The sequence below is a fragment of the Salmo salar genome, chromosome ssa09 (genome assembly GCF_905237065.1).
Source record: "Salmo salar chromosome ssa09, Ssal_v3.1, whole genome shotgun sequence".
Classification (NCBI taxonomy): Eukaryota; Metazoa; Chordata; class Actinopteri; order Salmoniformes; family Salmonidae; genus Salmo; species Salmo salar.
The window spans coordinates 144,139,941-144,166,451 of NC_059450.1; positions in this window are offsets into that span (position 1 = coordinate 144,139,941).

The following is a 26,511-nucleotide window of genomic DNA, read 5'->3' on the forward strand; positions in this document are numbered from 1 at the left end:
TAGAAGGTTATTCTGATGCTGTTTTCTTTATTAGAAGGTTATTCTGATGCTGTTTTCTTTATTAGAAGGTTATTCTGATGCTGTTTTCTTTATTAGAAGGTTATTCTGATGCTGTTTTCTTTATTAGAAGGTTATTCTGATGCTGTTTTCTTTATTAGAAGGTTATTCTGATGCTGTTTTCTTTATTAGAAGGTTATTCTGATGCTGTTTTCTTTATTAGAAGGTTATTCTGATGCTGTTTTTTTATTAGAAGGTTATTCTGATGCTGTTTTTTAGGGAAGGTTATTATTGCAGGTTATTGTAAACGGATGCTTTTGTACTCATTGTACAATCTCTCTTCTACTTTTCTCTCTCCTCTCCTTTGTTCTTTCTGTTTTCTTCTTCTCTCTCTCACCCTCTCTCCCCCTGGTTTGTGTGTGCTGAAAGTAAAGTTGTGTGAATCTCCAGAAGCAGAGGAATGGAGAAAGATGAAAGGAAAGTAGATTAAGCAGTTAGGGATAGAGAGTGCCGTCAGAGGTAAAGTTCATTGAAGTTAATTTTTATTCTCAAAGACAACCGACAAGTTTCCCCTCAGGTTACCTGGTAATCCTCCTTTTTAACACACTAACCCCTTCTCTTGAGCTGTACAGTGCCAAGTTCATGGGTGTGTCCAATGACAAATGTGTGTGAGTTAATCCATTTTAGTTTGAGTTCTTGTATGAGTGTGTGTGTGTGTGTGTGTGTGTGAGTGAGTGAGTGAGTGAGTGAGTGAGTGAGTGAGTGAGTGAGTGAGTGAGTGAGTGAGTGAGTGTGCGTGTGTGTGAGTGTGTGTGTGTGTGTGTGTGTGTATTCTCCTCCATATAGACTCATCAGGTGCATCTGAATATGAGCTGCAGTCTCTTGATGAGTGAGGGCTATAAGACAAAGAGGAGGACCAAAGCTTTTTAACGACTTCACATGGGTTTCTGTGGGAATAAAGAAAATCAATTTGTGGGAAGTGTGTTCTGCTGATAGTCCCCCCTCTCTGATAGGGGGAGGGTGTGAGAGATGACCACTGAGCCAGCAGTACCACTCCTTCTCACTGACTAGTTCGTTGGACTCCATCAATCGATTGAGTGGCCATTGAGACAGATAAAGAGAGGAGGAGACAATAAGGCTGTTTTATTCCTCACTGACCACAATCAGTGGTGATAGCAGAGAAAGCCTGGAAAACAAGCCTTGTGAAAGGCCAATCAAATCACAAATGTTCTTCTATTTGGTCATCCCCTTTGATGTAAACTGGTTGTAAATCTGAGTCCTTTATTTACACAGTATTTGTCTGTTTGGCCGAGCTTGCATGGGCATTGATTGATTGGGCTGTGGTGCATCTTTGCATATGGGTGTGGGGTTTCAGGGGAGTAGGCCTCAAATAAATATTCCTGTATCTTAAATCTGTCTGTTCATTAATCAAGTGGAATGGACGGAGTAATGGGTTGTGTTACTGGGCTCAGTAGGCTGTGCTTTCCATGGCTGCTTGGTGGGGTTAGGAGGCCATCTTGGTTCTAACGCGTCCCAGTCTACCTCACCAGGACCCTCGTTGGCCCATGTCAGCCACATCTCCTGACTGGTAATTGGGTATTTATCAGATTGCCTGGGATAGGACCCTTATCAGACATAATTATCAAGAAAAATGGAATCTCTTCTCCTAGTCCTCCAACATACAGAAGGACATGGGGCAGGCAGGTATAGAGTTGAGATTCCTCTTCCAAAGGAGAGATTAGAAACCCCACTGTCTCACTCTCTCACCAGACTCACCTCTTTTTCTCTGACCAATTAGCCGAGAGATTGAGCATCTGTCATCACCGCATACAAATCATGCAATCGTGGGGAACACAATAGATAATTGTATAGGCCTGCTGCGACACTGGACGGATACGAGGTGAGGATAACACAGAGCGTGGCAATGAGCTGCTGCCCATAGCCTCATAGCAGAGATCTGCTGCCCAAAGCTTCATAGCAGAGATCTGCTGCACAAAGCTTCATAGCAGAGATCTGCTGCACAAAGCTTCATAGCAGAGATCTGCTGCACAAAGCTTCATAGCAGAGATCTGCTGCCCAAAGCTTCATAGCAGAGATCTGCTGCACAAAGCTTCATAGCAGAGATCTGCTGCACAAAGCTTCATAGCAGAGATCTGCTGCACAAAGCTTCATAGCAGAGGTCTGCTGCCCAAAGCTTCATAGCAGAGATCTGCTGCACAAAGCTTCATAGCAGAGGTCTGCTGCACAAAGCTTCATAGCAGAGGTCTGCTGCCCAAAGCTTCATAGCAGAGATCTGCTGCACAAAGCTTCATAGCAGAGGTCTGATAGACAGACAGGCATTTCACTGGAGCCTCTCATTCTGGGCAGGGGAAATGCTTATAATGAAGCCCAGGAGTGTTTATTGAGCAGAGCGCCCACAGATAAGATTGGAGGAAAAAGCTATTTGAGCAACCGGCACCTTCCCTTCCTTCCCCCAGCAAACATATTACAGAGAGAGAGACAGAGACAGAGACAGAGCGACAGAGAGACAGGGAGACAGAGAGAGAGAATGACAGAGAGGAAGAGGGAGAGAGTGAAGGTTTACACGCAGTAATGAGCATAGTAGAACCATTCAGTGCAGGTAGTGAACGTGAAAGAGAGGGGGATGATTGGGATGAAGGAGGAATACAGCGAAGGAAAGTGTTTAAGTGAGAACTCACTGGTCAACAGATGAGAGCCGCTCTGAGCTTTAAAACTGGCTTGGCTAACTGATCAAAATCTTTCACTATTCAGACGGTGATATTCGCCTACCTCTGCTGTGGAGAGAGAACGGTTTGAAAGATTAATGTTGTAGACTTGTAGCAATCATTACAATCAATTGGCTCTGCATTCATATTTCTGCTCACACTGGGCACACACTGAATCCGTATGAGAGGATTTGAGTCTTGGCATTCTGGATGCAGATCCTGCACAAAAAGCATTTTGGGCTGGCTGTAGAGCCAGGACAGTGAAGGGGGGGACAGTGGCAGTACAACTGTGAAGGTATGGAGGGAGGGAAAGGGGGAGGGAGGGAGGGAAAGCAAGGCAGAGCATTGTGAGCAATGGTGAAGGTAATCAACAAGGGGAAACAGGTTGTTCCACAGGATGGTTATCGGGAAAATCCTCTGATTCATTTCCATGCTTCAGATGGGAGATGCCATCATGCTCAGGTGATGAGACTAGGGACTGGGAGAGGCTGGGCTGGGAGAGGCTGGGCTGGGAGGGGCTGGGAAGGGCTTGACAGGACTGGGAGGGGCTGGACTTGGACGGGCTGGGCTGTGAGGGGCTAGGAGAGAGGAATTTGGCTGTTCTCTCAGCACTCAATCTGTGACTGTCCTCTCTGCATGTTGCTCATGAAGTGTAAGGATGTTGTGGTCATCAAATTAGACCATTTAGAGCATTTCAATTAGATGATTTTTGTGGTCAACTAATGTTTGAACCACTTACTGACAGTCATGCAACTCCTAGGATCTTATATGGAGACCTACCTGTCTTTTATAATCGGTTCTTTCTGGCACTTTATATCTGGATTATGGGGAAGTAAAGACATTATAGACTGTTAACAGACTGTTGTGACAACAGTCTGTTAACAGTCTATAATGTCTTTACTTCTCCATAATCCAGATATAAAGTTGTACACAGCAATAATCTGATCTTTTTGCCTCTTTTCTGTCTTCCACAGATTGGCCACTAGTGATGCCAGGACAGTGAGCGCCATGCGTGTCACATGGTCAGGTGCCACGCCCTTCGTCATTGTTGCCCTGCTTAGGCTTGCCCAATCACAGCTGCTGGAGGGACCTCTGGTTCCAGGTAAGAAAGCACCTTTGTCACATCACTGTGTGGTCATGTGTTTTTCGCCAAAGAAGCTGCTGTTGTCTGCATGTTCATCATGTCTGCCTCTTTCTCTGTCTTGTCTGTGTGTCTGTCTGTCTGATTATCTGACACAATGACACCTTTCCACAAACATATGTATGGATCTGAACACATATTTGGATGCAAATTAAGATGAAATTGGTTGAGAAATGGTATATCTCCAATTATGCTGATCAAAAATATAAACACAACAAGCAACAATTTCTAAGATTTTACTTACATTTCATATAAGGACATTAGTCAATTGAAATAAATTCATTGGGCCCTAATCTCTGGGTTTCACATGACTGGGAATACAGATATGCATCTGTTGGTCATAGATACCTTAAAAAAATGGGCGTGGATCAGAAAACCAGTCAGTATCTGGTGTGACCACCATTTGCCTAATGCAGCGAAACATCTCCTTCGCATGCAATTGATCAGGCTGTTGATTGTGACCTGTGGAATGTTGTCCCACTCCTCTTCAATGGCTGTTCGAAGTTGCTGGATATTGGTGGGAACTGGAACACACTGATGTACACGACAATCCAGAGCATCCCAAACACGCTCAATGGGTGACATGTCAATCAATCAATCAAATGTATTTATAAAGCCCTTCTTACATCAGCTGATGTCACAAAGTGCTGTACAGAAACCTAGCCTGAAACCCCAAACAACAATCGCCAGACAGGGTATCGCGATACCCCCGGACAGGGCCAAACAGGCAGGATATAACCCCACCCACTTTGCCAAAGCACAGCCCCCACACCACTAGAGGGATATCTTCAACCACCAACTTACCATCCTGAGACAAGGCCGAGTATAGCCCACAAAGATCTCCGCCACGGCACAACCCAAGGGGGGGTGCCAACCCGGACAGGAAGATCACGTCAGTGACTCAACCCACTCAAGTGCCGCACCCCTCCTAGGGACGGCATGGAAGAGCACCAGCAAGTCAGTGACTCAGCCCCTGTAATAGGGTTAGAGGCAGAGAATCCCAGTGGAGAGAGGAGAACCGGCCAGGCAGAGACAGCAAGGGCGGTTCGTTGCTCTAGTGCCTTTCCGTTCACCTTCACACTGCTGGGCCAGACTACACTCAATCATAGGACCTACTGAAGAGATGAGTCTTAAATTAAGACATAAAGGTTGAGACAGAGTCTGCGTCTCTCACATGGATAGGCAGACCATTCCATAAAAATTGAGCTCTATAGGAAGCCCTGCCTCCAGCTGTTTGCTTAGAAATTCTAGGGACAGTAAGGAGGCCTGCGTCTTGTGACCGCAGCGTATGTGTAGGTATGTACGGATGGACCAAATCGGAAAGATAGGTAGGAGCAAGCCCATGTAATGCCTTGTAGGTTAGCAGTAAAACCTTGAAATCAGCCCTTGCCTTAACAGGAAGCCAGTGTAGAGAGGCTAGCACTGGTGTAATATGATCAACGTTTTTGGTTCTCGTCAAGATTCTAGCAGCCGTGTTTAGCACTAACTGAAGTTTATTTAGTGCTTTATCCGGGTAGCCGGAAAGTAGAGCATTGCAGTAGTCTAACCTTGAAGTGGCAAAAGCATGGATTCATTTTCCTGCATCATTTTTGGACAGAAAGTTTCTGATATTTGCAATGTTACATAGATGGAAAAAAGCTATCCTTGAAACAGTCTTGATATGTTCGTCAAAAGAGAGATCAGGGTCCAGAGTAACGCCAAGGTCCTTTGCCGCCATCCATTTCCTTATGTTTGAAACACAGGCTTCCAGGGAGGGCAATTGTGGGGCTTTACTATGTTTCATTGTAGCAGTGACAGTTAACATTATGTTTCCGAATGACATGTGTGGTGAATATGCAGTCCATGCAAGAACTGGGACATTTTCAGCTTCCAGGAATTGTGTACAGATCCGTGTAACATGGGGCAGTGCATTTTCATGCTGAAACATGAGGTGATGACGGCGGATGAATGGCACGCCTCAGGATCACGTCATGGTATCTCTGTGGATTCAAATTGCCATCGGTAAAATGCAATTGTGGTCGCTGTCCATAGCTTATGCCTGCCCATACCATTACCCCACCGCCACCATGGGGCACTCTGTTCACAACGTTGACATCAGCAAACTGCTCGCCCACATGACGCAGTAAACACGTGGTCTGCGGTTGTGAGACCAGTTGGACGTACTACCAAATTCTCTAAAACAATGTTGGAGGCGGCTTATGTTAGAGAAATTAACATTCAATTATCTGTCAACAGCTTTGGTGGACATTCCTGCACTCAGTATTTCAATTGCACGCGCCCTCAAACTTAAGACATCTCTGGCATTGTGTTGTGTGACAAAACTGCACCTTTTAGAGTGGCCTTTATTGTCCCCAGCACAAGGTGCACTTGTGTGATGATTATGCTGTTTAATCCGCTTCTTGATATGCCACACCTGTCAAGTGGATGGATTAACTTTGACAAATTAGAAATGCTCACTAACAGGGATGTAAACCAATTTGTCCAAGAAATTTGAGAGAAATAAACTTTTTGTGCATATGGAAAATGTCTGGAATCTTTTATTTCAGCTCATGAAACATGGGACCAACACTTTGTTGATATTTTTCTAGTTGGAGCTGGCCACTGGCATGTGGCTTCTTCTTTGTAAATTCAGAATGCTGCCAAAGACACAAGAAGTTTCAACTATGAAGACAAGACTCTCAGGTCTATAATGGGAACCTGTTTAGTCTTCTAGAATTAGCCATGTCAAGTTGATGCATTCAAGCCTTTCAGACATCCCTAGCTTTGCGTCAAAGGAGATAAAGGTGTGTGGGATTTGAGAAAGATGAGAAAAATGAATCGTGTAAGTTCCCTTCATGAACCATCTCTCAGAGACAATTTACCTGTCGCACAGCTGACATTAAGACAATGTCTGGGAGGAAAAAAGAAACGGGAAACTCATCAAAGGAGACCGAAACAAAGCACTTAGTGAGAACTAAAGTTCTCTATCTATCAATTGAGTCATGGTATGGTAGGAGGTGGTATCGAGAGGAGAGAATGAGAGAGAGATTCACAATCGCTCTTCACCTCTACCATCTTGATTTCCCCTTTCTCCTTCCCTAATTCTCATCAGACAGGAGAGACAGCACCATGAATTACCACTTTAGCAAAACGTTTTCACGCTCACTACCCTCCCTCCTCCCTCCTTTTATTGCCTCTCACCTCTCACTTCCTTTTCTCGCCTTCTTCCTTCAATTTTCTTTCTCTTTTATTTTATTTTTTTCCCACACCACTGTCGAGGAAGCAATTTAATAGTCAGCTAGAGTCTGTGTGACTCCCTCAGCCATGGTTAAATGTGACTATGGCTGGGCTGTGTGCAGCGTTGAGGCTGCAGTCATTTCAATCACAGCCCGCACTATAGTAGTGCTACTCTGAACAGGCCTCTTTGATTGGCAGTGCCAGTGTAGGACTTGTAATGAATAAGGTACCACAGAGTCCCCAGTTCCCAGTCCAATGCAACGAACGTCATTTGATTTGATGGCCTGTGACTACATTGTTAAAGACCCCAATGACATTAGTGATGCCAATGAATGTTAAAGCTCAAACTGTAGACTATACAGATGTAGGATCTTAATTTCACCTGTATTGTCGCAACAAAATAATCCTGCAGCAACAGGATTAGAATTTTTAGTCCAGAATGTTGCTTGGTGGTTAGGCTATTAGCTGAAAAGTGGAGTACTATTAATATACCCGTATTATAGTGCAGGTTTTCCGGTTAATTTATGTAAATCGTGAAGCTCATCTGCGGAAAATTCTCCGCAGCAAAAGAGTGATCAAATGAAGATCCTCTCCCTCTCTCCCTCTCTTTGTGTGTAGGAGTGAAATGTCAAGGAAGCACTTATCTTCCATTTCTCTAAATACTTCCTGACTGACAGCTCTTTTAATTTCCTCTCCTCCACGCGAACTTCTCTAAAGACATTTTCATCTTTCAGAATCTTCTCAACCTTTTTGTTATCCCTCTTAAGCTTGGAAATAATGACCTGTCTCCCGTCTATTTGTTTCCTCAGTTTGAGAAAGATTAGAGAGAGCATCAGGACAAATCTCAGGGACCTTACGGTAGGAGGAACTGTTAGAGAGGAAAGGCAGACAAGACAAAAAATTCAGTGTTGCCAACATGCAGACACACATGCACTCAAAATCTCACTAAGGCATGCACACACACACACACACACACACACACACACACACACACACACACACACACACACACACACACACACACACACACACACACACACACACACACACACACACACACACACACACACACACACACACCACAATCATGACTCAATCCTTTCCAGCTTTATTCTACAGTTATTATGTGTATATTAACTACAGTAACAGTATGAAATCATTCCGTGGCTCCTCTATTTAATATCTCTTTGACATTCATATGCAGTGGTTTATTGGCTACACAGGTTTTCAATTGCATGCATTTGGGCTGATTCATTTGGCTCTGCAATGCACTAGCCCTTGCTCAAAGCTGACAGCGTTATTGGATGGGAATGGAGGTTATAGATAGGCTAACCTATGGCGCCTACAGTTCTATCCATTTCACATAGAGAGATCCTGGGTTCTATTGCTTTTCTGCTAGACGTTATGGTAGTTTTGGTGGTAATCCACCTCTTCAGTCTTTCCAATGACTCTTGTGAGACTTCTGGTGCATGGGAGAAACAGGGAAGACAGGTGTCCTTCATTACTACTGAAGTGTAGGACATTCAATCTTGAATGTGTCTAAGGCTTTTTTTGCAATCGATTTCCCCCTGTCTGAGTGGGATTTGCGACTAGTGTTATCTCCCCCTGTTTAAACACTCCTTGTGCATATTGAACTATTCTGTCTTTTATTTGAAGATGACAAAGCGAATGACTGAGGGTGGTAAATCGCCTGGTGAATTGTTTCTCTTGAGTGGAGGAGGGTGAGCATTTCATCTACCATTCCATCCTCATCAAAGGACCTGCTCCAGCAGTAACGGCCTCATCCTCCCAGACTCAGATAGTAGTAACAGCCTCATCCTCTGTCACGTATAAGCAGGGAGTCAGCAGGCAGGTGCAGAAGGAGAGTTTAATAACAATGATGCAAGGCAGATAAACAAAACAGGGGATGTGTACTGAACATGAAAACAAGCCAATAGTGCCTGATGACTGAGGCTACTGAGGGCTAAATAAAGGGAAGGTAATCAAGGTGTTGATGAAGTCCAGGGGTGCGTAATGATGGGGAGCAGGTGTGCGTAATAACAGTTCCAGGGCCAGTGGTTAGTAGACCGGCGATGTTGAGCGCTGGAGAGAGAGAGCGGGAGTAGGCATCCTCCCAGACTCAGATAGCAGCAACCTCATCCTCCCAGACTCAGATAACAGCAACCTCATCCTCCCAGACTCAGATAGCAGCAACAGCCTCATCCTCCAAGACTCAGATAGCAGCAACAGCCTCATCCTCCAAGACTCAGACAGCAGTAACATCCTCATCCCTGTCAGACTCAGACATCAGTAACATCCTCCCAGACTCAGATAGCAGCAACAGCCTCATCCTCCCAGACTCAGACAGCAGTAACATCCTCATCCCTGTCAGACTCAGACATCAGTAACATCCTCCCAGACTCAGATAGCAGCAACAGCCTCATCCTCCCAGACTCAGACAGCAGTAACATCCTCATCCCTGTCAGACTCAGACATCAGTAATATCCTCCCAGACTCAGATAGCAGCAACAGCCTCATCCTCCCAGACTCAGACAGCAGTAACATCCTCATCCCTGTCAGACTCAGACATCAGTAATATCCTCCCAGACTCAGATAGCAGCAACAGCTTCCTCCTCCCAGACTCAGACAGCAGTAACATCCTCATCCCCCCAGACTCAGACATCAGTAACATCCTCATCCTCCCAGACTCAGACATCAGTAACATCCTCATCCTCCCAGACTCAGACATCAGTAACATCCTTATCCTCCCAGACTCAGACATCAGTAACATCCTCATCCTCCCAGACTCAGACATCAGTAACATCCTTATCCTCCCAGACTCAGACATCAGTAACATCCTTATCCTCCCAGACTCAGACATCAGTAACATCCTTATCACCCCAGACTCAGACATCAGTAACATCCTTATCCTCCCAGACTCAGACATCAGTAACATCCTTATCCTCCCACACTCAGACATCAGTAACATCCTTATCCTCCCAGACTCAGACATCAGTAACATCTTTATCCCCCCAGACTCAGACATCAGTAACATCCTTATCCTCCCAGACTCAGACATCAGTAACATCCTTATCCTCCCACACTCAGACATCAGTAACATCCTTATCCCCCCAGACTCAGACATCAGTAACATCCTTATCCTCCCACACTCAGACATCAGTAACATCCTTATCCTCCCACACTCAGACATCAGTAACATCCTTATCCTCCCAGACTCAGACATCAGTAACATCCTTATCCCCCCAGACTCAGACATAAGTAACATCCTTATCCTCCCAGACTCAGACATCAGTAACATCCTTATCCTCCCACACTCAGACATCAGTAACATCCTTATCCTCCCAGACTCAGACATCAGTAACATCCTTATCCCCCCAGACTCAGACATCAGTAACATCCTTATCCTCCCAGACTCAGACATCAGTAACATCCTTATCCTCCCACACTCAGATATCAGTAACATCTTTATCCTCCCAGACTCAGACATCAGTAACATCCTTATCCTCCCACACTCAGATATCAGTAACATCCTTATCCCCCCCAGACTCAGACATCAGCAGGTCTCTCATGTTCTCTTCCTGTCTGCTGATCAGATGATGTGAGCAAATATGGACAGGCTGTTTCCTGCTCATCACTCAGACCCACCTGCTGACAGCTGGGTTGGGTAGTGTCATAAGTTCGACTGGTCCCTGGTACCTCTGACAGCTGGGTTGGGTAGTGTCATATGTCCCAGCTGGGTTGGGTAGTGTCATATGACCCAGCTGGGTTGGGTAGTGTCATATGTCCCAGCTGGGTTGGGTAGTGTCATCTGTCCCAGTTGGGTTGGGTAGTGTCATGTGACCCAGCTGGGTTGGGTAGTGTCGTAAGTCCCACTGGTCCCCGGTCCCTCTGACAGCTGGGTTGGGTAGTGTCATATGACCCAGCTGGGTTGGGTAGTGTCATATGACCCAGCTGGGTTGGGTAGTGTCATATGACCCAGTTGGGTTGGGTAGTGTCATATGTCCCAGCTGGGTTGGGTAGTGTCGTATGTCCCAGCTGGGTTGGGTAGTGTCATATGACCCAGTTGGGTTGGGTAGTGTCATATGTCCCAGCTGGGTTGGGTAGTGTCATATGACCCAGTTGAGTTGGGTAGTGTCATATGTCCTAGTTGGGTTGGGTAGTGTCATATGTCCCAGCTGGGTTGGGTAGTGTTGTAAGTCACACTGGTCCCTGGTCCCTCTGACAGCTGGGTTGGGTAGTGTCATATGTCCCAGCTGGGTTGGGTAGTGTCATATGACCCAGCTGGGTTGGGTAGTGTCATATGTCCCAGCTGGGTTGGGTAGTGTCATATGTCCCAGCTGGGTTGGGTAGTGTCTTATGTCCCAGCTGGGTTGGGTAGTGTCATATGTCCCAGCTGGGTTGGGTAGTGTCATATGTCCCAGCTGGGTTGGGTAGTGTCATATGTCCCAGCTGGGTTGGGTCGTGTCATATGTCCCAGCTGGGTTGGGTAGTGTCATATGACCCAGCTGGGTTGGGTAGTGTCATATGACCCAGCTGGGTTGGGTAGTGTCATATGTCCCAGCTGGGTTGGGTAGTGTCTTATGTCCCAGCTGGGTTGGGTAGTGTCATATGTCCCAGCTGAGTTGGGTAGTGTCATATGTCCCAGCTGGGTTGGGTAGTGTCATGTGTCCCAGCTGGGTTGGGTAGTGTCATATGTCCCAGCTGGGTTGGGTAGTGTCATATGTCCCAGCTGGGTTGGGTCGTGTCATATGTCCCAGCTGGGTTGGGTAGTGTCATATGTCCCAGCTGGGTTGGGTAGTGTCATATGACCCAGCTGGGTTGGGTAGTGTCATATGACCCAGCTGGGTTGGGTAGTGTCATATGTCCCAGCTGGGTTGGGTAGTGTCATATGTCCCAGCTGGGTTGGGTAGTGTTGTAAGTCACACTGGTCCCTGGTCCCTCTGACAGCTGGGTTGGGTAGTGTCATATGTCCCAGCTGGGTTGGGTAGTGTCATATGTCCCAGTTGGGTTGGGTAGTGTCATATGTCCTAGTTGGGTTGGGTAGTGTCGTAAGACCCACTGGTCCCTGGTCCCTCTTACAGCTGGGTTGGGTAGTGTCATATGTCCTAGTTGGGTTGGGTAGTGTCGTAAGTCCCACTGGTCCCTGGTCCCTCTTACAGCTGGGTTGGGTAGTGTCATATGTCCCAGCTGAGTTGGGTAGTGTCATATGTCCCAGCTGAGTTGGGTAGTGTCATGTGTCCCAGCTGGGTTGGGTAGTGTCATATGACCCAGCTGGGTTGGGTAGTGTCATATGACCCAGCTGGGTTGGGTAGTGTCATATGACCCAGCTGGGTTGGGTAGTGTCATATGACCCAGCTGGGTTGGGTAGTGTCATATGTCCCAGCTGGGTTGGGTAGTGTCATATGACCCAGCTGGGTTGGGTAGTGTCATATGACCCAGCTGGGTTGGGTAGTGTCATATGACCCAGCTGGGTTGGGTAGTGTCATATGTTCTTGGTGCTCAGTATTCAGTGGGTGTGCATCCCACTCCAGGGTGATTAAATATGTGGTTAATACAGATCTATTGGAATACTGAATTTCACAGCAGCCACACTGACCTTTTTCAATTACAGAGGTAATTGTGCGCGACGGCAGGGGAAGTTTATAACAGGTAGTGCCAAGATGGAGTCTACCCTGAGGAGAATGGATCTCCTGCTCCCCCCTGTCCTGCTGACGTCCTCTGCATTAGTGTTCTGCACTATAAGCACCCAGCACTACACAAAATCTTTATCTTTACCCCTCTCTAACGACACCGCTGCAACGCTCTCACTTTCTTCTCTCGTTCTCTCACTTACTCTCTCGCTCTCTCTCTCTTGTACGTACACAAACAAATTAACACACACACACACTCATTTGACATGTCGCTCCAGTCTTAATGGGGCTACCTGTTTGATGTAGCCTGACCATATAAATCCTGAACAGACCACTCTCTGATGCAACCCAGTCAGCTATGGGCCATGCGGATAGCTGAAGGTCGTTGTGCTGATGTCGAGTCTAATTTAAGACTAAGGACAGAGAAATGGACCAGTCTGGTCTGACTGCGCTCCATGGTGCTACATTCATCTACCAGGGATGTTACTCTACAGATGTACAGTCCTCTCCCAGAGATGGTGGATCTGACTGCAAAATCTCCGCTTGGCACGCAGCGGAAAAAAGCTTTATACCAACGAGAAAGGAGAAATCACATGACATGAAACAGTCTCTTTTCTTCCACTCGCCAACTTTCAAGAAGAGCGATTGCTGATTGCTCTCTGCAGCACTTTGCAAATTGCCTGGTAATTGTGTTTGGACGAAAATTGTTCATTTCACCACTGCATTTTCATATTTCTCCCCCAGGGAGACGGCAGCATTATTGGAAAGACGGATTGAAGGAGAGCCTTTTCTTGTAATGAACATTTCTTCAAAATAAAAAGGATCTCGAGAAAAATTGCTGAAGCGAATGTCAAGGAACATTCTGTATGCATAAGATATATGAAAAAAAACATACACTACCATTCAAAAGTTTGGGGTCACTTAGAAATGTCCTTGTTTTTTAAATAAAAGCACATTTTTTGTCCATTAAAATAACATCAAATTGATCAGAAATACAGTGTAGACATTGTTAATGTTGTAAATGACCATAATAGCTGGAAATGTCAGATTTTCTATGGAATATCTACATAGGCGTACAGAGGCCCATTATCAGCAACCATCTCTCCTGTGTTCCAATGGCACGTTGTGATAGCTAATCCAAGTTTATCATTTTAAAAGGCTAATTGATCATTAGAAAACCCTTTTGCAATTATGTTAGCACAGCTGACTACTGTCGTTCTGATTAAAGAAGAAATAAAACTGGCCTTCTTTAGACTAGTTGAGTATCTAGAGCATCAGCATTTGTGCGTTCGATTACAGGCGCAAAATGGCCAGAAACAAAGCACTTTCTTCTGAAACTCGTCAGTCTATTCTTATTCTGAGAAATGAAGATCTCGTACAATGCTGTGTACTACTCCCTTCACAGAACAGCGCAAACTGGCTCTAACCAGAATAGAAAGAGTTTAGACGAGTTTCAGAAGAAAGTGCTTTGTTTCTAACCATTCTGAGCCTGTAATCAAACCCATAAATGCTGATGCTCCAAATACTCAACCAGTCTAAAGAAGACGAGTTTTATTGCTTCTTTAATCATACAACGGTTTTCAGCTGTGCTAACATAAATGCAAAAGGTTTTTCTAATGATCAATTAGCCTTTTAAAATGATAAACTTGGATTAGCTAACACAACGTGCCATTGGAACACAGGAGTGATGGTTGCTGATAATGGGCCTCTGTACACCTATGTAGATATTCCATTAAAAATCTGCCGTTTCCAGCTACGATAGTCCTTTACAACATTAACATTGTCTACACTGTATTTCTGATCAATTTGATGTTATTTTAATGGACAAAAAATTTGCTTTTCTTTAAAAAAATATGACATTTCAAAATGACCCAAAACTTTTCAACGGTAGTGTATGTCTTAAAACAGAATGCTCCGGGTCTGCCTTAATACGGTAAGACCTTTCCCTCAGAGGCTTGGATGCTGTAATAAACCACAACAGACCAGACTGATTTCGTCATGGTTGTAGCTTTCTCTGGGGTCAGTTCATGAGCATTCCATTTCTTTTCTTTTCCTTGTGTCACGTGTGCTCCCTCTCTGGCTTCTAGGTCACCAGGCTGGTCGTTATGGTGCACACCTGTCACCATCGTTACGCGCACCTGCGCTTCATCAGACTCACCTGGACTCCATCACCTCCCTGATTACCTTCCCTATATATGTCACTCCCTTTGGTTCCATCCCCAGGCGTTACTGTTTCTGTGTCAGTTCTGTGCGTTGTTCGTGTTTGTTATTTTGTATTATGTACGTTTATTTATTAAAACACTCACTCACTCCCTGAACTTGCTTCCCGACTCTCAACTCACATCGTTACACCTTGTTTTATTCTCCTGCATTTTAAGCGATGTCTGTTGTTTGCCTTGTTTGGTGAAATCTTTTTGGACATTGCTGAGATGAACTAAAGCCTGTCACTGGGAGGTGCTTGTGCTGTGTGTTTCAATTAGTTAAAAAGGGTCGCTGTTTATAAGGATGTTTATATTGTATCCAAAGCCATTGCAGGAGGAAAGGGAGAGACATCCCAGTGAGTTTCTGAACCCCTGGAATGAAGCGTACCTTTGTAGCGCTGTAATTGAAAGTCTGATTGTATTGTGACTTGACTTGTAAATGAGTAATGTGGCCAACTAACAGTTCATCTGCCTTTTGTTTGACAGAAGTGAGTACTACTGTGCTGTGTGTACTCTGAGGCAGACCACATGTGAATCTGCTACATGGGATATGTCTGGACCCTGTGCCAATCAGTGGGCCTGACCACAGGGAGCTCATTACTATTGGCACTGTTAATTGGCTGCTGCTGTCAGCTATTAGCATAGAGTTCTAATACAGGCTGCACAGGCAAAAATCATTTGTTTCATATGCAGGGTGAAAAAAATCAATAACTTATCAGTCTTGTGGACAGCAATTGTATGTGTTTTACACTGGTTTAAATAGTTTTCATTTTCTGAAATCTTCCTCTTTCCATTTCCCCTTAATTTTTTAATTTCTCTGCTAAAGAAAGGCCTGGATGATTTGTGTGTATCCACTGTTAATCTCTCTGCCATCTTTGGTTTTACTAAAAGGAGACTTTGTCCACAGATAACCTTATTGTTTCAAGTGGCTAACCATATTTCCTCGTTCCGGGGCATTGAACTGGGCACTTATCACCTATCTCCTCTCCTCTTTCTGCCTCTCCTCTCTATCCTCCCAGCAGACATTTCATTACAGAGCAGGACCAGGACACTGTTTCTTCATAACGCCCCATCCACCCTCAGGACAACATTTAATGATGAGGAATCCTCTTGGAAAGGGCCAGGAGAAGGCCGTTTGTGGGTCTGTTTGTTTTAAGGGCTTCATCATACGTATCAGAGCTGTTTTCTGCCTCTCGGGTTTTGGCGTTCAAGGCCGGGATGTTGTGTCCTGAACTTGAGCGTCTTTATTGTGGATACGTGGTTATTTATGAAGCATATCCACAACCGGACTTTACCCTCAGCCTGATTTCACAGCACTGGACATGTAGTCCTCAGCTGAGCATGACCAGGAAAGGAATTAGAAGGGTAAACATATTTCAAATAACAAATTAAAGTAACACTTCTGAGAAGCCACAGTAGTAAATGCAATTAGATGACTGGAAGACGTTTGATGTAGTCAGATAAACCGTGTCTTCACAGTGGCATATACTGAGCAACTCATAATTGGGAGATTAAGCAAGATCAACAGAAACAGCTGAAGATCTATAATGCCGTCGTAAAAACGCTGACTCATCCGATAGCCATAACCAGCCACCCACAAACACATCAAACACATCCAGCTACATCGTCACTCCCAGAGACTCGGAAAAGTTTAGAAAAATTCTGCCTTGTTAGCTGTCTTTGTTCTTGTAATGACCTTAACACCTAGAGACACAATAATAAAATATGAGCTCCACAAGCTGAGGTTGTAAAAGCCTGTTAGTCAAAGCGTAAACTCCCCTCCAAACTCTCCGTACCTCATCCCTCCTCTCGCTAACTCTGACTGTGTGTTGCTGTGTGTGTCACAGTGTGTTTATACAGCATTCAGCGTGTATTGATCTCCACAGAGACATGACACAAACACCTCTGTAACCCCACCCCCACACCCACACCCACCGGCCACCCCACCCGCCCCTGTATCTCAAGACGGTCATACCCTGGGGCTGGGGGACAGTGTCTCCTCAATCCCTGTCTCTCAAGACGGTCATACCCTGGGTCTGGGGGACAGTGTCAGCTCACATCCCTGTCTCTCAAGACGGTCATACCCTGGGTCTGGGGGACAGTGTCAGCTCACATCCATGTCTCTCAAGACGGTCATACCCTGGGGCTGGGGGACAGTGTCTCCTCAATCCCTGTCTCTCAAGACGGTCATACCCTGGGCTGGGGGACAGTGTCTCCTCAATCCCTGTCTCTAAAGATGGTCATACACTGGGGCTGGGGGACAGTGTCTCCTCAATCCCTGTCTCTCAAGACGGTCATACCCTGGGGCTGGGGGACAGTGTCAGCTCACATCCCTGTCTCTCAAGACGGTCATACCCTGGGCTGGGGGACAGTGTCTCCTCAATCCCTGTCTCTCAAGACGGTCATACCCTGGGGCTGGGGGACAGTGTCATCTCAATCCCTGTCTCTCAAGATGGTCATACCCTGGGGCTGGGGGACAGTGTCACCTCACATCCCTGTCTCTCAAGACGGTCATACCCTGACCTGGGGGACAGTGTCAACTCACATCCCTGTCTCTCAAGACGGTCATACCCTGGGGCTGGGGGACAGTGTCAGCTCACATCCCTGTCTCTCAAGACGGTCATACCTTGGGACTGGGGGACAGTGTCTCCTCAATCCCTGTCTCTCAAGACGGTCATACCCTGGGGCTGGGGGACAGTGTCACCTCACATCCCTGTCTCTCAAGACGGTCATACCCTGGGGCTGGGGGACAGTGTCAACTCACATCCCTGTCTCTCAAGACGGTCATACCCTGGGGCTGGGGGACAGTGTCAACTCACATCCCTGTCTCTCAAGACGGTCATACCCTGGGTCTGGGGGACAGTGTCTCCTCAATCGCTGTCTCTCAAGACGGTTATACCCTGGGGCTGGGGGACAGTGTCACCTCAATCCCTGTCTCTCAAGACGGTTATACCCTGGGGCTGGGGGACAGTGTCAGCTCACATCCCTGTCTCTCAAGACGGTCATACCCTGGGACTGGGGGACAGTGTCAGCTCACATCCCTGTCTCTCAAGACGGTCATACCCTGGGGCTGGGGGACAGTGTCTCCTCAATCCCTGTCTCTCAAGACGGTTATACCCTGGGGCTGGGGGACAGTGTCACCTCAATCCCTGTCTCTCAAGACGGTCATACCCTGGGGCTGGGGGACAGTGTCTCCTCAATCCCTGTCTCTCAAGACGGTCATACCCTGGGGCTGGGGGACAGTGTCAGCTCACATCCCTGTCTCTCAAGACGGTCATACCCTGGGCTGGGGGACAGTGTCTCCTCAATCCCTGTCTCTCAAGACGGTCATACCCTGGGGCTGGGGGACAGTGTCAGCTCACATCCCTGTCTCTCAAGACGGTCATACCCTGGGGCTGGGGGACAGTGTCTCCTCAATCCCTGTCTCTCAAGACGGTCATACCCTGGGGCTGGGGGACAGTGTCACCTCACATCCCTGTCTCTCAAGACGGTCATACCCTGGGCTGGGGGACAGTGTCAACTCACATCCCTGTCTCTCAAGACGGTCATACCCTGGGGCTGGGGGACAGTGTCTCCTCAATCCCTGTCTCTCAAGACGGTCATACCCTGGGGCTGGGGGACAGTGTCACCTCAATCCCTGTCTCTCAAGACGGTCATACCCTAGGGCTGGGGGACAGTGTCAGCTCACATCCCTGTCTCTCAAGACGGTCATACCCTGGGACTGGGGGACAGTGTCTCCTCAATCCCTGTCTCTCAAGACAGTCATACCCTGGGGCTGGGGGACAGTGTCACCTCAATCCCTGTCTCTCAAGACGGTCATACCCTGGGTCTGGGGGACAGTGTCACCTCAATCCCTGTCTCTCAAGACGGTCATACCCTGGGGCTGGGGGACAGTGTCAGCTCACATCCCTGTCTCTCAAGACGGTCATACCCTGGGATTGGGGGACAGTGTCTCCTCAATCCCTGTCTCTCAAGACGGTCATACCCTGGGGCTGGGGGACAGTGTCACCTCACATCCCTGTCTCTCAAGACGGTCATACCCTGGGTCTGGGGGACAGTGTCTCCTCAATCCCTGTCTCTCAAGACGGTTATACCCTGGGGCTGGGGGACAGTGTCACCTCAATCCCTGTCTCTCAAGACGGTTATACCCTGGGGCTGGGGGACAGTGTCAACTCACATCCCTGTCTCTCAAGACGGTCATACCCTGGGACTGGGGGACAGTGTCAGCTCACATCCCTGTCTCTCAAGACGGTCATACCCTGGGGCTGGGGGACAGTGTCTCCTCAATCCCTGTCTCTCAAGACGGTTATACCCTGGGGCTGGGGGACAGTGTCACCTCAATCCCTGTCTCTCAAGACGGTCATACCCTGGGGCTGGGGGACAGTGTCTCCTCAATCCCTGTCTCTCAAGACGGTCATACCCTGGGGCTGGGGGACAGTGTCAGCTCACATCCCTGTCTCTCAAGACGGTCATACCCTGGGATGGGGGACAGTGTCTCCTCAATCCCTGTCTCTCAAGACGGTCATACCCTGGGGCTGGGGGACAGTGTCAGCTCAATCCCTGTCTCTCAAGACGGTCATACCCTGGGGCTGGGGGACAGTGTCAGCTCACATCCCTGTCTCTCAAGACGGTCATACCCTGGGGCTGGGGGACAGTGTCTCCTCAATCCCTGTCTCTCAAGACGGTCATACCCTGGGGCTGGGGGACAGTGTCAACTCACATCCCTGTCTCTCAAGACGGTCATACCCTGGGGCTGGGGGACAGTGTCAACTCACATCCCTGTCTCTCAAGACGGTCATACCCTGGGGCTGGGGGACAGTGTCAACTCACATCCCTGTCTCTCAAGACGGTCATACCCTGGGGCTGGGGGACAGTGTCAGCTCACATCCCTGTCTCTCAAGACGGTCATACCCTGGGACTGGGGGACAGTGTCTCCTCAATCCCTGTCTCTCAAGACGGTCATACCCTGGGGCTGGGGGACAGTGTCACCTCAATCCCTGTCTCTCAAGACGGTCATACCCTGGGGCTGGGGGACAGTGTCAGCTCACATCCCTGTCTCTCAAGACGGTCATACCCTGGGACTGGGGGACAGTGTCTCCTCAATCCCTGTCTCTCAAGACGGTCATACCCTGGGGCTGGGGGACAGTGTCACCTCAATCCCTGTCTCTCAAGATGGTCATACCCTGGGGCTGGGGGACAGTGTCACCTCACATCCCTGTCTCTCAAGACGGTCATACCCTGGGGCTGGGGGACAGTGTCAACTCACATTCCTGTCTCTCAAGACGGTCATACCCTGGGGCTGGGGGACAGTGTCAACTCACATCCCTGTCTCTCAAGACGGTCATACCCTGGGGCTGGGGGACATTGTCTCCTCAATCCCTGTCTCTCAAGACGGTCATACCCTGGGGCTGGGGGACAGTGTCAGCTCACATCCCTGTCTCTCAAGACGGTCATACCCTGGGGCTGGGGGACAGTGTCTCCTCAATCCCTGTCTCTCAAGACGGTCATACCCTGGGGCTTGGGGACAGTGTCTCCTCAATCCCTGTCTCTCAAGACGGTCATACCCTGGGGCTGGGGGACAGTGTCTCCTCAATCCCTGTCTCTCAAGACGGTCATACCCTGGGATGGGGGACAGTGTCAACTCACAAATGAATTTCTCCTCACATCCCTGTCTCCATTAAACAGCTGTCAGTCTCCCAGTGCTGCGCCTCTGTCTCCCGTGCAGCCCTGTCTATACCCAGGCAGGAACACTAGTTATTTTTACCTCTGTTGTCTAGCACACCAACCACAGGAGGCTGGTGGCACCTTAATTGGGGAGAATGGGCTCGTGGTAATGACTGGAGCAGAGTCAGTGGAATGGTATCCAACACATCAAACACATGGTTTCCAGGTGTTTGATGCCATTCCATTCGTTCCGTTCCAGCCATTATTATGACCCGTCCTCCACTCAGCAACCTCCTTACTGACACCAACGTACACCACCAACGTACACCTAATGAGACTGAACCTTGGTATGTTTACTGTCAGTAAGATGTGCTGGTAGTTAGGAACATGTCCAGGCTCTACAAGCTAATGGTTGAAGCAGGTGCACCTATAGCTAAAGACATGTCCTGCATGTGTGTCGGCAACCCTAACCCTAACCCTAACCCTAACCCTAACCCGTGTCACTACTGATAGAAGGGGTGCCCAGGTCCACACCTGCTGTGCCACACAACAGGCCTCCTATCTTCACAAGCTGCACAGACCTGTGGTAAATGAGGAACATTGAGGACTGGCAGACAGACTGAATGGTGCTCATGATTGGAAATCTATGTGTGTACGTGCCGGGGAATACAATGAACACCTCTCTGTCTGCCTCTCTAAGAAATCACACCTCAGGTGTTTAGGACACGTTTTTTGATTTTCACTTTGTAAAAGGTAAGTACTTCATGCAACGCTTTTTGAGGTAGCCTATTCCTATTATAGTGTGTGTGTGTGTGTGTGTGTGTGTGTGTGTGTGTGTGTGTGTGTGTGTGTGTGTGTGTGCCTGTCACAACACATTACTACTTTGTGTGATAGAAATGCATCTTGTTGTAATTGTAGCACCCTGCTTGTGTTTCTGTTAAGGGATAGAAGAGAGAGGCCTTCCAGCGTCATCCCGGGCATTTCATCAACATCTGCCAGGATATTACTGAATGAATCATCATTTTGGAATACCTGACTTTCAGTTTAGCATCAGATGGAGGGTGTGATTTGTTTATTGCTGAAACTTCTCTAATCAAGACAAATCTCAACAGGGGTCTGTATCAATCACTTCTTCATTGGTGCTGTTCCAATATCTCCCATATTTACAGTGCCATCAATTCCCACACCAGCCACCCAGCCTGCAGTACCCTGGTGTAGAACCCAGCCTGCAGTACCCTGGTGTAGAACCCAGCCTGCAGTACCCTGGTGTAGAACCCAGCCTGCAGTACCCTGGTGTAGAACCCAGCCAGCAGGACCCTGGTGTAGAACCCAGCCTGCAGTACCCTGGTGTAGAACCCAGCCTGCAGTACCCTGGTGTAGAACCCATCCTGCAGTACCCTGGTGTTGAACCCAGCCTGCAGTACCCTGGTGTAGAACCCAGCCTGCAGTACCCTGGTGTGGAAATCAGCCTGCAGTACCCTGGTGTAGAACCCAGCCTGTAGTACCCTGGTGTAGAACCCAGCCTGCAGTACCCTGGTGTAGAACCCAGCCAGCAGGACCCTGGTGTAGAACCCAGCCTGCAGTACCCTGGTGTAGAACCCAGCCAGCAGGACCCTGGTGTAGAACCCAGCCTGCAGTACCCTGGTGTAGAACCCAGCCAGCAGTACCCTGGTGTAGAACCTAGCCTGTAGTACCCTGGTGTAGAACCCAGCCTGCAGTACCCTGGTGTAGAACCCATCCTGCAGTACCCTGGTGTAGAACCCAGCCAGCAGTACCCTGGTGTAACAGTTCATTATATAGTCAGAGCGTTAAAGTGATTTGTGATACCAAATATCTTTGGTGCTGTGTGTGGCCTAGATGAGCATTTAAACTATTCTATTGTGAGCTTACATGCACTCTCGTCTTTTTTCACATGCACTCTCATCTTTTTTCACATGCACTCTCATCTTTTTTCACTTTCCCCATTTGAGACTAGATATTGTAGATGATCTCCCTATTCTTCCCCTGTCCCATTTTTAAATGAAGGTTATTTCAGTCTTTTCATTTGTCAATCAGGACCGAGGGTGCGTCTCCAGTGATGGGCCTGTGTCAGGCTGTAATTGTCAGCGTCCCTTTCTGGCCCAGACACCGCTCCGCACTTTGCATGTGAAAGGAGGCCGAGAGGGGAGGTGAGCACTGAATTGATACCCAAACCTCCTTTTGTTCTCTGACGCTTTTCCTCCCACTGCCAAGAGACTGGGGACTGGGGAGCAGACACGGGGACAATCAATGAGGAGGAGGGGTCAGGGCTACCCAACGCCTTGTTCCTCATCTGGCAGGTCAAACTCAGCACAGCCAGCCAAGTGGGTCTACTCTGTTCTATTACCAATTATCCTCCTAAATGACCTCTGGAACATCCTCTCTCATATACAGAGACTGGGGTGTTGGATGCTATTAAACTCTGGACATTTTCATAAAAGTCTATGGTACTGAGCTATATTTTCAGTAGGTCTATTTGCATCCATACCTTGCAGCACTAGAAGTGAAATGTAAATATATGATCTATATGTTCAGATCCACACACACTGTTGCTTCCCTCTCACACTCAGGCACTGAAGAGTCTGCTGGGTGTATTGCAGAGGGGAATCAGTCCTGGGTCAGGGTTTAGTGTGTGTGTGTTTAATAATGAGTAGCAGAGGGGGCTGGTGTGTGTATGGAGTGGAGGGGCTGGATGCTCTGGTTAGACCCGGCGCAAGAGAGATAATATAGCACTGCTCTATCTCCCGTCTGTCATCTATCTCCATTCCTTGGTATATTTATCATTCACGTATCAGTAATATGTTGCTTTTTCATTCATTACTGTGTAATCAAACAAGCACATTTTGTAAATTGCTCCTAAATGGAGTTTAATGTCCAGTATAGTGAAGTGCTTCCTATTTTATCACTGTAATCAGTCATACCAGATGGTAATAACACCATTTTAGTAGAGCAGATATTATGGAATATTTTGTGACGTCCTTATCCTGATCAAATCATTACATATCACAGCGTTTGGCAGGAGAAGATAGTCTGGAGAAATATCATCCTTTATTTCATGTAGAATTATACATTTAACTATTCACATATGTCAATTTCCTCTGGAAAGTTGCTCCAAGTGTATTAAACATCCTCCTAACTTTGGGCTCAAGGTAACATTCTGTGTTCCAGTCACAGCTGTGATTCTCCAGAGACAGATACAAGTCTAGTCTTCTACCCGTCCTGTGATACTATCCACTGTGTTTTTAGGAAATGAAAAGCTGCTTTGTATTTATGAGCTGTTCTTATCTCCCACCAGTGATGTTGTCCCACCTGCTTCCTGATAATCTGTGCAGGCTCTCCTGCTCTGTGGAACCCTCATGCTGCAGGCAGGGCCGTACCTAATGAATGAGGATATGAACCACATCGGAAGATAGGATTACTGTCTAGACTCGAGGACTGTTTCTGCTTCACGGAAATAGTAAGCAGAGAGATTAGAAAAGGAAACAGACTCTCATATGTTGTACATCTTACCTGATCTGAATTATGGCAGAGCTTTGGAGAACACATAACTTTTTTTCCATCCTAGAACTCACTGTGGAACTTTTTTCTTTAGACCCCATTGTCTTTAGGACGTGTCCCACATCTGTGCAGTGTATCAGTTCACTATGGCCATTCTAACATAGTAAACAATAAGCAACAGCATCCCTTTTCCTTAACTCCAACCTGGCACGTATACTGCTCTTAGCAGCTCCTCTGAGAAAAACCTGTTTGTAGTGATATAAGGGATGTACTTGAACAAAGTCCCTGTATTGATGTGTGTATCCAGATAACTGACTTGACATACAGCCCCATGTCCCTGCCAGTTAATACAACCAGCCACAAGCAGCTTTAATTAAGGGAAGAGGTGCTTCCTTTGCTTCAAAACAACCTCACCTGATCAATGATCTTCATTTCGACACACACACACACACACACACACACACACACACACACACACACACACACACACACACACACACACACACACACACACACACACACACACACACACACACACACACACACATATAAAACACACACACACACACACACACACACACAGGCCACTATAATAGTCACAGTAGAAATATGACTAAACAGATTGAATATCATCACCCCTTAGAAACAGCTCATGGTCATAATAAAGGCTGATATCACTGAGAGATTAGCTGACAAGCTGTGCCAAATGCCACCCAGGAAATTGCAAAGACACACAAAAGAAAGGGTGAAATGAATTGGGGAAAAAAGCTATTGGCTAGGTTTCCACGGTTATCTCTTTCTATTGGCTAGAGTTCCAAGGTTATCTCTTCTTTCTATTGACTAGATTTCCATGGTTATATCTTTCTATTGGCTAGATTTCCAAGGTTATCTCTTTCTATTGGCTAGATTTCCAAGGTTATCTCTTCTTTCTATTGACTAGTTTTCCAAGGTTATATCTTCTTTCTATTGGCTAGATTTCCATGGTTATCTCTTTCTATTGGCTAGATTTCCAAGGTTATCTCTTTCTATTGGCTAGATCTCCAAGGTTATCTCTTTCTATTGGCTAGATTTCCACGGTTATCTCTTTCTATTGGCTAGATTTCCACGGTTATCTCTTTCTATTGGCTAGATTTCCACGGTTATCTCTTTCTATTGGCTAGATTTCCACGGTTATCTCTTTCTATTGGCTAGATTTCCACGGTTATCGCTTTCTATTGGCTAGATTTCCAAGGTTATCTCTTTCTATTGGCTATATTTCCACAGTTATCTCTTTCTATTGGCTAGAGTTCCAAGGTTATCTCTTTCTATTGGCTAGAGTTCCAAGGTTATCTCTTTCTATTGGCTAGATTTCCAAGGTTATCTCTTTCTATTGGCTAGATTTCCAAGGTTATCTCTTTCTATTGGCTAGATTTCCAAGGTTATCTCTTTCTATTGGCTAGATTTCCACGGTTATCTCTTTCTATTGGCTAGATTTCCAAGGTTATCTCTTTCTATTGGCTAGATTTCCAAGGTTATCTCTTTCTATTGGCTAGATTTCCACAGTTATCTCTTTCTATTGGCTAGATTTCCACGGTTATCTCTTTCTATGAACTTCACAGGGTGACATTTGTTTTATTACGGCAGAGCACCGTGGCAGAGCACCAATGACGGGGTGGATGGGGATGGGGGGAGTGATGACCAGGGAGAACAGAATGCAGGGTGATAAACCACTGGCTGGATACCCATCACAGACCTCAAGGATGCTTGGTAGGACAGAGGCCCCTGTCATGTAACCACCTGAATGAGGTGAGGAGACCTGTGACAGGGCCTGGGATGGTGGTTAAACACACACAGCTGGGCCAGCATTAATAGATAGCACACACATACACACACACACACACACACACACACACACACACACACACACACACACACACACACACACACACACACACACACACACACACACACACACACACACACACACACACACACGACAGCAGGCACATCTGTTTCTATTAACAGAATGATGATGATGATGATGATGATGGTGGTGGTGGTTGTAGCAGTGTCTCAGCTGTGTGTCAGGTGTCATATCATAAAGAAGATGCTCCACCCTCCTCTTCCCTCCTCCTCCTCCTCCACCTCCTCTTCCCTCCTCCTCATCCTCCTCCACCTCCTCTGCCCTCCTCCTCCACCTCCCCTTCCCTCCGCCTCCACCTCCCTTTCTCTTCCCACCACCTCCCCTTCTCATCCCTCCCTCCCCCACCTCCTCTTCCCTCCTCCTCCACCTCCTCTTCCCTCCTCCTCCACTTCCCTCCTTCTTCACCTCCCCTTCTCTTCCCTCCACCCCCACCTCCCCTTCTCTTCCTTCCACCTCCCTTTCCCTCCTCCACTTCCCCTTCTCTTCCCTCCTCCACATCCCCTTCCCTCCTCCACTT